This window comes from Trachypithecus francoisi, unplaced genomic scaffold (assembly GCF_009764315.1).
Source record: "Trachypithecus francoisi isolate TF-2019V2 unplaced genomic scaffold, Tfra_2.0 Contig01579, whole genome shotgun sequence".
NCBI lineage: Eukaryota > Metazoa > Chordata > Mammalia > Primates > Cercopithecidae > Trachypithecus > Trachypithecus francoisi.
In genome coordinates this window covers 20,507,276-20,520,998 of record NW_022681442.1, presented here as the reverse complement: position 1 = coordinate 20,520,998, position 13,723 = coordinate 20,507,276, and the positions used below count along the sequence as shown (strand labels likewise).

At 37.1% G+C, this 13,723-nt stretch overlaps 1 protein-coding gene across 4 annotated transcripts in view; it reads left to right on the top strand.

The window, feature by feature from the left end:
• The first annotated feature begins 99 nt into the window (after nucleotides 1-99).
• The window catches only part of SHOC2 (SHOC2 leucine rich repeat scaffold protein), a 104,546-nt gene continuing 90,922 nt past the window's right edge, over nucleotides 100-13,723 (top strand). For 3 of the 4 annotated variants that reach the window (XR_004430566.1, XM_033183005.1, XM_033183018.1), the window contains exon 1: nucleotides 100-299. The gene's annotated coding sequence lies outside the window, so the exon portion shown is untranslated. The remainder of the gene's footprint in view (nucleotides 300-13,723) is intronic. The other variant, XR_004430567.1, reaches the window with a different exon arrangement.

Below are 13,723 nucleotides of genomic sequence, written 5' to 3'. Positions count from 1 at the left end.
GAACTGAGGAAAGGAAAAGGGCGGAGAGAGAGAAGCAGGCGCCACTGCCCTTCTCTGATTGGACAGCTTCGCTTGCCCCGGCTCCGCCCATTTTTCTTGCCTAGCGAGTGACGGGCCCACGCCGGAGGGGTGGGGCGGGGAGGCTGGAGCGAGAGTAGTGGAGGGGCGGGTGGGGCGGGGCGAGTGGGGGAGGGGCGGGCGGGGGGCGGTGGTTGGGCAGCGTCGCTTCTTAGGAGGAGGAGGAGGAAGAGGAGGAAGCAAGGCGAGCGAGGAGGATGGCGGAGTCGGGGCTCCTGACGGTAACCCGGGGCCGATGAGGCGGAGGGTGTCTTTTGGTCGGTTCTTCCTGCCTGCCTTCCTGTCCGTCGGGCAGTCGGGCTGGCTGTCGGTAGGGGGAGGCCCCGCGCGCCCTGACAGGCGCAAGCCGGCAGCGCCGGGGCGAGGCCCGAGGGGCCAGGGCCCTGGGAGGCGCCGCCGCCGTCACTTTCCTGGGTGCTGTCTCCGGGAGTGCGGGGCCCTCGGAGCCTGCTCGCGTGGGAGCCCGCAGCTCGGCGCGGGGAGGAAGGCGGTCGGGTCTGACAGCGGCCGGGGCCGGGCCTGCGGCGGCGGCGGGCGGCCAGAACAGCGCCTGGGCGAGGGCGAGCCGGCGCGAGGGCGCGGGCCGGGGGCGCCCGGCCGACAGTCTCGCTCTTCTCGGTTCCCGGGGGCCCCGGGCCCAGTCCGCAGGGCGCCCAAGTCGTGTAAATCGTTGGCGAGGGCCCGGGCGCAGTGGCGGTCATACAGGGTGGGGTCTCTTCGCGCCCCCTCCCTAGAGCCCACCTTACTCTCCCATTCTCCTCTCCCTGAAAACCCTTTGAGTGAAAAGTGCTGGATCGGCTCTGGGTGTGTTGCCTGGCGAAGCGAGTTGTAGCCCTTCGAGACCGCCTCGTAGAACATGCCGGATGGCAACCTCGCCCCGTGATAGCACAGCTTTTAGGGAGAGAGGAAAAGTAGTCTCACTCTCCCCCGACTCCCCCAGGCTCATAACACAAGAGGCTTTGGGGCAAGAAGATTTTTTTCCCTAGCCCCTCAACATCCATTGTTTTTGTACCATCCCCCTCCCCCCATGCCTAGGTGGAAGAGTAATGACTCCAAAGCATTAATTTGCCTTTCTTTCTCTTTATTTCTTTTCTTTCTTTTTGCTCTTTCTTTTTCTCTTCTTCCCTCCTTTCTTTCAGCAGGCAGTTTGTGTTATTGTGGAATTATGGATTTACAAACAGGTGGAATAAATAGCGATTCGGGAGCTAGAAAGAAGATGCTTTGTGTGTGTGTTTAAGCCCTTATAGTTGGCTGTTTGATTTTCTTGTCTGTTGCTTTGTATCGTAATGGGGGTGATGAGAATAAAAGAGGAAGCACTGTTTTGCAACCTACCCAAAGAAATATTTTCGAAGTCTCTGGGGATGCTGAAGCAAAATTAGGTTGCAGATGTGGACTGTATAGTATTTGCCTCCAGCGTGATAACTACCAGCAGTGTCTAGGCTTACACCTGTGTCATTTCGTATACTTTTCGTCGATACCGAGTGCGTCTAGTTTCTACTCAAGAGAGACTACTATATCAAAAGCTTTTTGTTATGTTTTTCCGAATCCTAAGGTACACTTGTGTAGCCAAGTGTTTTTGTAACTAAATGCAGCAAAAACTGAAAAATAGTTTCAATTTTAAAGACCTCAGTTTATTAGTGTACTTACTAATCTTACTCTCATCCTCCGTGCCATGGGCTGTAGAACTGTTACTGTGTACTTGAAGAGACTTAGCTATGTCATCCAATTTGTAACATTCAGTAAGGTTATATTTATAATTTGAATTTATCAAGTGTTGATGTTTTGCTCTGTGACAGTGAAAAGAATTTTAGGAGTAAAGCATGCAAATGACCATTCTCCTCATATGGAAGTTAAATTGAGTATAATAAACCTTTTATCTATTTGGACATAAAGTATATTGTAAACTTTTTACGTAATTATAAATACCCATTTGAAAAATAGACAAAAAGACAAAACTAAATAAAAGCTTTGTCTAAGGTTTATAACTTTCAAATGGCTGAAATTTAATATAAAGCCAACATATAAAACAATATTGAAATCCCAGTTTCAAATTATGGACGTATCTTTAAGGGTATGGCATTTTCCCAAGGTGCTTGTTCAGTTTTATTTTTAGTTTTTAATTTTTATGGGTACATAGTAGGTGTTTATGGGTTATATGAGATATTTTGATACAGGCATACAATGCATAATCACATTAGAGTAAATGAGGTATCCCATCATCTCAAGCATCTACCCTTTGTGATGCAAATATCCGATTATACTCTTATTTTAAAATGTACAATTAAATGTATTGAGCATGATCACCCTGTTGTGCTGTCAAATACTAGATCCTATTCTTTGTGTTTTTTATATCCGTTAACTATCCCCACATTCCCCCTTCAGTTTTGGAAGAAACAGCTACATTAAAAGTTGACATTTCTGATCACTCATTATTAATATAATTTTTAAGTTTAAAAGTTTTCTCATAAATTATTTTGGATTAGAGAGTGATATTAAAATATACATTAGTAATTTGCAGCTAGATCTTTTTTTAGTTTTTAAACTACCGTATTCAGAAGGTTCATCAGAGCTGTTTTTCTGGTAATTGTAGCAAGTAAAGGTCATGCATCAACTTGTGAACTACAAGCCAGTTGGAAATTTGAAACATTTCATGTTTAAATAGAAACATGAAAATTACAAATTCCTTTGTCACACTCGCTGGAATTAGGCTTTTAAAATGTTACTGTTTTTTTCTGTGACTTGGGTCAGGGAAGAATGACTTTTCTCTCTCCACATCAGAGAGACATAAACTGGAATTGTATGTGGAATATTTCCAAAGATGGCTTCCGAATAGTGGTTGGTATAGTTATTGCTTTGACTTACCTGTATGAATTATGGAGGATGGGTGAATAAAGTTGAAATTCTTTATTATACAGGTGGATAAATTATAGTCATATTTGCCTTAAAAATACTCATTTTCAATATTTGTTGTATAATTTAATATTTCTGGAAGACTGTTCTTTAAACCGTTCAGATATTTTGATTTTTTTGTAAAAATATTTAAATGCAAAAATCTGTGTTTTGACTAAAAGATATAAACTCTATATGTAGATATAAGGATGCATATTTTTGGAGGCTGAAGATTAAGTGAAATATATCTTTAGAATTTGGTTTACTATATCATTCATGTATCTTTCATGTTTGGAAAAGCATAAGATTTATGCTTATAACAAAATAAGATTTAAAAAAAAACCCCAAACAATAACAACAAAACAAGTTAACTCACAAATCCTTCAGTGAGTTCTGAGATTTGTAGCTTGGACTTGGGAGAATTCTGCTACTTGTTTATAAAATATCGATTGATAGAGGAAATTTAAATATAAATTGGATATTTTGACATTTCTTAATAAGATTAGTAGGGATTGGTATTTTGCTATAGATGAATAGATGGAAACTGTAATTTAGAAGTAAAATTATACATTAAGTACTTTTACGTGATACTTAAATGAGTACTTCAAATAGTAAGTGAGTTGGTATTTTTGCTTGTTGGTAGACCTTTATTTCATGCTTTATAGGTTATGCATTAGACATATAAGTTGGCTGAATCTTAGACTAATTTATGGACATATATCATCATCTGCTATCCTTGTAACCCCTATTTTAACTGCTTGGCCTTCTGAATTTTGTTTCATTTACTTGTTACACTGCATCAAAATCATGCCCTGTCGATCTTTTTTGAAATATTTTCTTTTAATATAGTGAAGTTTTATGTTTTCTGACTGTGTAAACTGACTTTTAAAATCTAAATAATTTCTAAATTGCAGATGACCTGCGGTATGCTTGAACTTCATATATTATAGAGTGTTTTTAAAAGTGTTTATTATTGCAGGTTGAAACATACATACATAAGTCTGAGAAACTTTTATGTTCTAAAATATATAATTGAATTATTTTAATATAAATCAGTGTTCATTCTGGTTTTGTTTGGTATTTTCCCCCGGGTCTCAACTTTTTAACACAGCATCTTTAATTCAGCAAAAGCAAAGTTTGTACACACAAAAGGATATTCTAATTACCAAAGTTTATACACACAAAGAAAAGTTTATACACACAAAAGGATCCTTAAGCTTTTGAGATGATGGTAGCATATGTGCTTCTTGAAAAAGCATGCAATTCCCATGATCAAGACTTAAAAGAACACTAATTCATTTTCACACTGTATATCTCATTCCAACTTCTCTAAAGGTCAGAACTGCAAAAAGTAGTACATGCTCTAAAAGCTAAGGATTCATTTATAAGAGTGAACATACTGCTTGTAGCTAAAACATTACAGGAGACCTTTAAAAAGGGTATGATTTGTCCCTGTGTGAAATGAACCTGTAGTATTTTTATAAATTATTTCTGCATGACTATCTTTTGTTTATAGCACTAGGAAGACTTCTAATGTTTAAATACTTTATTTGCCTTCAATTATTATTTAAAAGTCCTATAATTTTAAGTAATTTTACAGCTGACAAAGATAAATCTTCTTTTCTTTTAGTTTTTCTAATGTCTTGGAGGTAAAGTGGAAATTGCCTGTTCTGACACATAATTTCTACAACTTGGAGTTAATTTGATCAGTTAAATTTGTTTTTTTCAGTTTCCAGTTTTGTGTTGTATAACACTCCTTCCTGCTTTCAGTACTTTCTCAGTCTTGCAAATAGTCTAACTTTTCAATTTTGTTCTATAAATATTTCTCAGTAACTACAGTTTCACATTCACCAATGTCATGGAACTTCTGCTGAATGCCATGTGTGTCCCAGGCTCTCTGGATACAGAGATAAATATGTTTCCTTCTTTCAGTAAGTTCAGAATTTGTTGCATGAACTGGACAAGTCAATAGTTAATTGTTAAACAATGTGACACATGCTTTTAACAGCAGTATACACTGGCAAACTCAGATGAGTTAAGACTCAGACTGCACATATAACTGGCATTGCCTACTGGAGGACAGGACTGGAACAAACACTTGAGGAATAAGTAGGATAGAGGAGGGTAGTAAAAGCACAAAGGTTAGATATGTTTAGGTCCATTTGGACAATTAGAGAAGAATAACAGTTGGATTCTAATAATAATATTAGGTTGTACGGTAATATTAGGTTATACGGTAATATAAGCTTCGATTAAAGCTTATATTATTGTTAATAGTAATATTTCTTATGTTCTAATTTTATTTGGGCTTTGAACTGCAGATCTGTATTAATGTTGACCATACTATTACTTAAAGCTTTACCTTCAACACCTGTGAAAAGAAGGGAAACATTTTCACTTATTTTTCATTAATATTTTAATTAAATACAAGGAGAATATATCAGTGTAACGTGGGTAATAATTCCCAGGTTTAGAACTTGGATAATGATAATGTTTCAAAATCATACTTAAGGCTGGGCGTGGTGGCTCACACCTGTAATCCCTGCACTTTGAGAGGCTGAGGCGGGTGGATCGCTTGAGGTCAGGAGTTTGAGACCAGCCTGGCCAACATAGCGAAACCCCGTCTCTACTAAAAATACAAAAAATTAGCTGGGCGTGGTGGCAGGCACCTGTAATCCCAGCTACTCCGGAGGCTGAGGCAGGAGAATCTCTTGAACCCTGGAGGTGGAGGTTGCAGTGAGCCAAGAACGTGCTATTGCACTCCAGCCTAGGTGACAGAGTGAGACTCTGTCTCAAAAAAATTTAAAAAAAACATACTTAAATATCTTTTCTCAGCATTTATGTTTCATGTTAAGAGTAAGATTTATTAACTTTCTTGGAATTCTTGGCAAAGTTTTTTTTTTGTATAATCATTTAAAATGTACTCTTTTTTGAGTATACGTTAAAAAATATTTTCCATACTTACTTGACAGTGCCTCTCTTTAGGTAAGTCAGACTGTATGGTCAACAGTTATATCCTAGAAGCAGACTTTGTAATTGGCTTGTGTGATTTAAAAGTTTTCTGAACTTGAGAATTGAGTAATTTTTCATGCAGTATTTTTTGGGGTTTTTTGTTTTTGAGACAGGGTCTCTTTTTCACGCAGTATTTTTTTGTTGTTTTTGTGGGGTTTTTTTGTTTTGTTTTCAAGACAGGGTCTCGCTCTGTCACCCAGACTAGAGTGCAGTGGCACAATCATGGGGCTCATTGCAGCCCTGACCTCCCTGGGCTCAGGTGATCCTCCCACTTTAACCTCTTGTGTAATGAGGACTACAGGTGTGTGCCACCATGCCTGGCTAATTTTTCTATTTTTTGTAGAGACTAGGTTTTGCCATGTTGCCCAGGCTGGTCTCAAACTCCTGAGTTCAAACAGTCCACTTGCCTTGCTCTCCCAAAGTGCTGGAATTACAAGTGTGAGCCACCATGCCTGACTTTTCATGCAGTATAATTTAATACTTCTTCCAGGGCATAGTGAGGCCTAATTTTGATGTCCCAAACTCCATTCCCTGCAAAGTGCCATAGTTTTCTATGTTGAAACACTCTCATTTGCATTTCTTGATCCCTGTAATTGTTTTTATTATAGAAATTTGAGAAATTTCTTTTTAAAATACTCATATTTTAGCAATTGCCTTAAACATGTTGTTACACCTCATTTATCTTGAGATTTACTTACTAGGAAACTAAAACTATCTGGTGTCATCTGCTTGGTTACTCCCTCATGCACTCTTCATGTGGCTAAACTCTAATCACCCTTCAGGCCTCAATTTTGTATCCCGTCCTTTGGGAGACCTTCCTTTGATCCCTAGTTAGGTTCTTCAGTTTTAAGGTGTCCTAGTGCTTGTACTTCCTGTTTTATAACACTATTTTTGTAATTGTATGTTTGATGTCTGTCTTTACTGCTAGACTGTAAGCCTCAAGATGAGCATTGAGTATGTCTGTCTTATTTACTGTTCCACCAGTATACAATGTCTAGACTTTGTCAGCTCCAAGTGGAAAAATTAGTTTTAGATGAATAGTCTACAGCTCCAAAACAAACTGAACAGGCCCAAAGGACGGACAAAGAGATATCATAATGTTCTTGTTTTTAAACACACATTTTCTGTTCTTAGAGTCCGTCAAGCCTTAATTCAGGCATTTTTATTCTCACATAGTGTACAATTTTTAAAAGTTTGGTAACCAAATGTAAAAAGGACTGGAATTACTCCTAGAGGCATAACAGAGTTGAAAATAAGAGCAGAAGAAAAACACTCAAAAAGCAGATGCAAGACGTTTTGTAAAAACAGCAGTTTATAGCAACTTAATGTTATGACAAATATACATAGAATATTTCAAGACACTATTTGTTTATATATAAAATAGTATAAAAATAATGATCTAGGATCATGAAGAAGAGATTATTGGATATTAGTACATTTTGTTAATGATAACATAAGATCATGTATTTTGGAAAAATTCCATTCAAAATGATACAATTTAAAACTTACTGTGTTAAGCTTTTCTTACTGGAAAGGTTTGCTTAATGAGGTAAAACATACTAGGTAACAGTATTTATTGAACAAAATTAAGTTGAAACAAATTATCTGAAAGTACTGAGTCAGTGCAGTATAATATACTACTTTATAATTTGTAGAGGTAGATGTTATACTTATCATGTGTTTCTTTGTTTACTTTGCTATGAAATATGTAAAATTGAGTAGCAACATGTTTTTCTTGATCCACTTCTAATGAAAACATAACCTGTTGCATTGATAAGACAAAATAGCTAAGTATTTTTTCCACTTTTATTCTGTTAAAGAAAATAAGCTTAATTCCTTGGCATTTCCTGGTTACCTGTACTGGGAAAATTAGGTTGAAAGTCATAGTTCTTTGCTAAAAGTATGTGGTGTCTGACAGATTGGGTGACCTGAAATAGATCATATTTAATTCAGTTTGGGTTTGTATATATCTGGGACATATATATATATATATATATATATATAGTGAATTCAAAATTTCACCAGAGCTTTATTTCTGGTTCAAATAAATTATGTTTTATTTAAATATTGCGACTCTTGAATTCTGTGACTATTAAGGATAGGTGGGAGAGCTAGTTATTTTGCTCCTAAAAGAAATACTGGTTTATCTTCCTTGTGCTAATTGCAACTCTAAACTCATAGAAATGGGATGCTTATATACTAGGTGGCTTAAAATAGTAAGGTTTTATGATTTAATCTTGAAGACATTTATTTCTGTACTTTGGAAGTAGTGATTTGAAATTCTTAATACTAGAAAATGGCCTAGTTTCAGAACACCCACTAAGCAACTGTGGGAACTCAGTATGCTAAATGGCTGGTAGTGCTGCAGTATTTTTAAAAATTTCCCCACCTCCTGTTATATAATAGCTTATAGTAGTACAACAGAATATGAGTATTTGGGACAAGAACAAAGCATACTGAAACCTCTAAATGATGTGAGATTGTGTCAGGCTTTGTGTTGGGTACCAAGCACCTTAAGATAGTCAGATATAATGATGGTTAGTGAATGTTTGAATAAATCAGGTGGTAATGTTTTAGGTTGCAAATAAGGCTTGTGAAAATAATTATTTGGAGGCTTGAGAAAAATGACTTTTAAAATGGATTCACTATTTTTAAAACACAACACTCTTTTATTAGGAAAAGTATGATAACTCTGGTATAAATATTCCGATGATGCTTGTGTACAATACTTAAAACTTTTAGTGAAAATAATTTCTATTTAAATATTTCCCCTGGCCGAGTGTGGTGGCTCACACCTGTAGTCCCAGCACTTTGGGAGGCTGAGGCGGGTGGGTCACCTGAGGTCAGGAGTTAGAGAACAGCTTGGGCAACATGGTAAAACCTCGTCTTTACTAAAAATACAAAAATTAGCTGGGCGCAGTGATACATGCCTGTAATCCCAGCTACTTGGGAGGCTGAGGCAGGAGAATCGCTTGAACTTGAGAGGCAGAGGTTGCATTGAGCTGAGATCACACTACTGCACTCCAGCCTGGGCAACAAACAAAAAAATATTTTCCCCAGACTGTTGTGCAACGAAGTCATTGTAGCATTGTTTCAGCCTATGAGAACCAGATACTGAAATTGATTAGAAACTATTAAAAAAAAGTTCACTAGTTTTTATTTACTTTTTTATTCAGGAAAATATAGTTATAAAGGAATTTGATAAAACATACTTTTACCAGCTTATTTTGTTAATTTATAAAGGGACCAAGTTGAGCCTGCACTTGTTGTAAAAGATAGATTAATATTAAATGTTTCAGATAAAAGATTTTGTGATATGAAAAAGGATGGACTTAAATTTGTTTTAAATGTCAGCTGTATGGCAGGTGCAGTAGCTCACATCTGTAATCCCAGGAGTTTGGGAGGCTGAGGCAGACAGATTGCTTGAGCTCACGAGTTTGAGATCAGCATGGGCAACATGGTGAAACCCCGTCTCTACCAAAAATACAAAAATTAACAGGGTGTGGTGGGATGCATCTGTAGTCCCAGCTACTTGGGAGACTGAGGTGGGAGGATGGCTTGAGCCTAGGAGGTGGAGGTCGCACTGTGCTAGATCTTGCCACTGTACTCCAGCCTGGGCAACAGATCCAGACCCTGTCTCAAAAAAAGTCAGCTGTGTGACTCTTGTAGAGTTAGCTCTGTGAATAATACCTTAATGCATAGGAAAAAACTTGCCAGGCTTTTTCTCAATTGGAACTCAGTTGTACCTGATATTTGCAAATATGTATGCGTATATATAAAAATTCCATAATATAACAACAATGATCCTGTGCCAAGATCTTGAAGATTTTTATTTTATCAAAGCTGAAATTGTTTAATATAATTGAAGTTTTCTTATATTTTGTCATATTCAAATTCTTTGAAAATTGATAATCTGTAAATAGTAGATTCATGTGGTAAAAATAAAAATTGTTCATTAGCACATCTTATGGCCATTATCCAGTTTTTATAACTAATTATGCAAACTGATAATATTTGAGTTGCTTCCAAGAGCAACGAAGAATCACTAATGTCAACATTCTTTTCTTCCTGGCATGATTTAAATAGTATATCACTTGCTACTTGCAAATTACTGTATGATTTACATGTTTGTGGTATGGAAATTTTTTCATATCAAAGCTTCTTTAACCTATGTGGGAATCTTATTTTGAGATTTTCTTAATCTGCTTGAACTGACCCATAGACTGTGTGGCTTAAACGACAGTAAATATTTCTCACAGTTCTGAAGGCTAGAAAGTCCAAGATTGAGGTGCCAGCCATTTCTGTTCAGAGCAAATGAGGAGTCTCTTACAGATGGTGGTCTTCCTGCTGTATCCTCAGTTGGCAGAAAGTGAGAGAGCAAGTTCTCTGGTCTCCTCTTACAAGGGCATTAATCCCATTATGAAAACCCCACGCTTGTGACCTCATCTAAACCTAATTACCTCCCAAAGGTCCCATCTTCAAATACTATCACGTTGGAGGTTATAGCTTCAGCATAAGAATTTGGGAAGGACACAATTCAGGACATAGCAGGATTATAGTCACAAGATAGTAGATAATACATACCAGTTGGGAATTGTAGGGTTGTGTTTAATGTGTTAAATTACAAAACTAAAGTATCCCTTTATGTATATTAAAAAATACAAGCAAGAGCTGCCTTTCAGTATCCTGAGTAACTTCTGATGGGAGAAATTCCTTATTACCCTTAAATTGAGTATGGCTGCTTATTATGTTTCTTTTGATCTTATATGAGGAAGATTTTTGCTTTGTGATATTTTTAAAAATGTAATACAGAGATAAATGAGATTATATTTTTAAAACCCAAAATATATAAGTTCTATTTAATAAACCAAATTGTTAGGATAGTATATAAATAGTTGAACGTACAGGTCTTTCTCTAAGTCTCAAAAATGGACTATGTAAGTGTAAGAAAGGCTAGCTGTTTTATAATCATGGCAGCTTACTAAATACTGACTGATACTCGAATATAAGATACCTTGAGATCACACATTCTTAGTCTTGTTATTGATAGTGCATTTATTTTTTTTCATTTTTTTCCTGACAGTTTCTGATAGTTAATAGAGTGAGTAATGGAAAGGATTTATAATGAGGTAGACCTAATGAAGAAATGTATGGTTTATATGTACAAAAAGGTGGTAGTTAAATTTAATTAACATTTTTTAGCTTAAAAGATCTGAAAATCTTTTTTTCTTTGAAAATACTATGTTGAATATTGTAGTCATCTTAGTGTATGTAGCAGTTAAATTTTCTTTTTTGCTTTACACTGGTAATTAAATAACTAGACTTTTTTTTTAATTGCCAGTTTGCATGGGAAATGAGAAGTAAAGTATATCTTGGGAATACTTAAGTTATGTATGACATGTTTGGAGTTCTTTGGCAAGAAAGGCAATTTAAGCAAATATTCACAAGTAAATCTTTGTTTTTTTGGTTTTTTTTTTTTTTTTTTGGTAGTGTTTGGCATTTAAAACTTTTCAGATAATGTTTGGTCTTTTACCCTTTGACGTTTACCATTATATCTTAGTACTTTTGAGACTTTTAAATCCCCTCTTCCCTACCCTGCCTTTTAACTGTGAGACTTTGGTGGATGATTTTGCAATTTATGCATATGATGAGTTGAAGTGTTGTACAAGAGAGCTGTAATCCCAATTATGGTTTATATCGTGGGTTGGGTAAACAGGAAGTTTCAGTTCTTTGCTCTAACTCTTGTTTTCCTAGAATATAAATTACACATAAAGTCTTTTGCTTTCCCATAAGAAGTAATGCAGATTTCCTAAACAACTCCCATTTGCTACTATGTAAAATAAATGGGTCCCATGTCTCTCCATGTCTTTCCAAAGTATTTTATTTTGCTTCCTTACCAAGGAGGGAAAAAGTTGAATGAATGAATTTGAAGATATTATGAGTTGTGGATTCTTGACATAATTCTAGTTAAATGGACAAGTGTAGAACATTTTCTTTTTGTGGACAGCCTTTAGCCACTGTCCTACCTCAGGTTCACTTGTGCTGCTTAAAGATGTGCTTTTCTAGGCCGGGCGCGGTGGCTCAAGCCTGTAATCCCAGCACTTTGGGAGGCCGAGACGGGTGGATCACGAGGTCAGGAGATCGAGACCATCCTGGCTAACATGGTGAAACCCCGTCTCTACTAAAAATACAAAAAACTAGCCGGGCGAGGTGGCGGGCGCCTGTAGTCCCAGCTACTCCGGAGGCTGAGGCGGGAGAATGGCGTGAACCCGGGAGGCGGAGCTTGCAGTGAGCTGAGATCCAGCCACTGCACTCCAGCCTGGGTGACAGAGCAAGACTCCGTCTCAAAAAAAAAAAAGATGTGCTTTTCCATTTCTCTGTAAACAGTAACATTCTTTTGAGCATGTTAATTTTGGGTGTTTTCTCATTCTTTGGACTAATCTTTTGGTCTTCTAATTTTGAAAGTTCCCTTTTAAACTCTTAAACTGCAAAAAGATACAGCTTTACATGATTTAAGTGGGAGAGCTCTTTCTTTATATTTAAAAGAATAAGAAGCCTTTACATCATAATAAATAATGGGAAATACAGTTGAAATCTTGTCATTTTTAGGTATTCATGTTAAAATTTGAGTGACCTGGAGTTAATTTTAAGTCGGATATAGGGGAACTCCATGCATGAGGTGAAACCTTGTTTATTGTTCATTTATCATGTTATTCAACCAGTACTTATTGGGCATTTATTTTGTGCTCAATGAGTTCATAATATTATGTTGTAGAGTACTTTATAGAGTAAAAATTGCTGTCTAGAATGGCAGATAAAGCCAAATTAGCAAGTATTTATTGTTCTTTCAATAAATATAAGTGTGTTGTGTGCTAAATATTCTAAGTATTGTCCTAAGTACTAGAGTACAACTGTGAAAAAGGCAGAAGGGTTCCTGTTTTCCCATTACCTTTAAATGAGAGAGTCAGACAACTAACCTGCCAAGTCTAATAATAGCATGATAAGTGTTCTGTTAGGGGAAGTTTTAAGTGGGAACACAGAGGAGGTGATATGCAGAAAGGCTTTTAAATAATTAGGAAAAGCCTTCCCAGACCTCTAAGCTGAGGTCTGAAGAGTAAGTAGGAGTTAGCTCAGCGAAGAATTGTAAATCTGTGTTTCTGGCAGAAGAATATAGCTTGTGCAAAGTCCTGGAGACAGGAGATAGAAGGCTCTGCCAAGGGATGTGAAAGAAGTTCATGTGACCATAGTGCAAGATGGGAAATATTAAGAGTGTGGCAAAAGTACGCAGGGACCAGATCTTCAAGACATGTGAATTATTACTAAGAAATTTGGGTTTAATCCTGAGGGCTCCCCTCAGTTCTTTTAATTGAACATTAACCTGATTAGATCTCACTGTTTGAAAGATCACTAATTACAACATAGTGATTAGGTTAAGAACAGGATGGGAAAGTGAATATGGTGAGACCAGTTAGAAGGCTATTAGAAGACAGAATTTGGTATACCTTGTAGCATGGTAATGGCAGTGAGAATGAAGAGAAGCCAATGGCATTGAGAAATCTGGGGAGAAAAATTGTTAGGATTTGGTGATTGTCAGAATGTAAACATCGAAGGGGAGAGAGAAGTCAGGATGACACCACCTGTATTCCTGGCCCCCTTTCACCTTTTTTGGTTGATTCCTGCTTAGATGTTACGTAACTTCTAAGGCTAACCTCCAAGGCTAACTTCCAATTCCCCTAACCTCTAA